Source organism: Crocuta crocuta, unplaced genomic scaffold, assembly GCF_008692635.1.
Source record: "Crocuta crocuta isolate KB4526 unplaced genomic scaffold, BGI_CrCroc_1.0 scaffold179, whole genome shotgun sequence".
NCBI classification, from domain to species: domain Eukaryota; kingdom Metazoa; phylum Chordata; class Mammalia; order Carnivora; family Hyaenidae; genus Crocuta; species Crocuta crocuta.
This window is the reverse complement of record NW_027551568.1, coordinates 2,205,891-2,206,458: the sequence shown is the minus strand read 5'-3', so window position 1 is coordinate 2,206,458 and position 568 is coordinate 2,205,891.

Sequence of the window (568 nt, the reverse complement as noted above, 5' to 3'; positions counted from 1 at the left end):
ACCCCTTCCCCGAATGTCCGCAAAGCCAACCGGCTGCACCTCTGTGTTTTGGAATTCATTAGGGTCAGGGCACAAGGGAAATAAGTCAAATGAAGCACAACGTTGTTCTTACCCAGAACACATGAAATTGATTAAACAGAGCACATTGAAACTCAGTAGAATTCCTATTAATTAGGGATATTGTTACCAAATAGAACATGCATTAATTAAATAGACCGCATCGTTACTGAACAGAACATATACTAATTAACCGGAGGACACTGTCCTGCAGGAAACATACTTGATTTTCCCCGGGGCCCCAGGATCGCGCTGGTGGCCAGGGACAGGGAGGCCCCACAAGCAGGCCAGCCTGGGGCAAGCCCACGAAGCAGGAAAGGGGGTCCCCCGTGTGGTGTGGACACCGCCCTCTTGTACAGACCCGACTTTGAAACGTCTCCTCCTATTTGGGGGAAGCGTAGCTTGGGAGAGGCCTCCCTTCTTGGAAAACGTACCTGAAATAAATCAGAAACCGTCATCTCAAAACAAGAAAATGGCAGCGGATACATCGCAGGCCTCCCCGGCCTCCCAA